This window comes from Pinus tabuliformis, chromosome 7 (assembly GCF_031772625.1).
Source record: "Pinus tabuliformis cultivar Carrire ecotype Pingquan chromosome 7, CPIR1, whole genome shotgun sequence".
NCBI lineage: Eukaryota > Viridiplantae > Streptophyta > Pinopsida > Pinales > Pinaceae > Pinus > Pinus tabuliformis.
Window position 1 is genome coordinate 1,278,353,787 of NC_142293.1, and position 442 is coordinate 1,278,354,228.

Genomic DNA, 442 nt, shown 5'->3' on the forward strand with positions numbered 1-442 from the left:
TCTCTACCCTGACACTGCGCCCTCTGCCGTGTTGAATGTGCTATACACCTGAGCGTTGATGAATGCATAGAAGCGTTGTTACTGGCTCTGCTGCCTCATGAAACCTCTTTCCTAAGCACCCTGAGCTTCAGTTTCCTTGCATGAAGACTCTGTATTGACGTTGGAGAATTTGCGTTGAGCGAGATTCGGATTGTGCGGAGGTCGACGAAGGCTGTGAGAGATGGAGCTCCATACGAATTTCTGAGATGAGGTAGGCGCTGCCTGTATCAGTCCACCCTCCGCTCCATTGCCTATATCAGTCCACCCTCGGCCCATATTCGTTATCCCGGTGGTTAGTAGTGGTGATAGCTTAAGCTACATCCGGAGTTCGAATGGTCCGACCTGCCGGAAGCCGGTGGGGTCTAGAGTGTTCCAGTTGTTGGTGCGTTAGATTTCAAGAGCG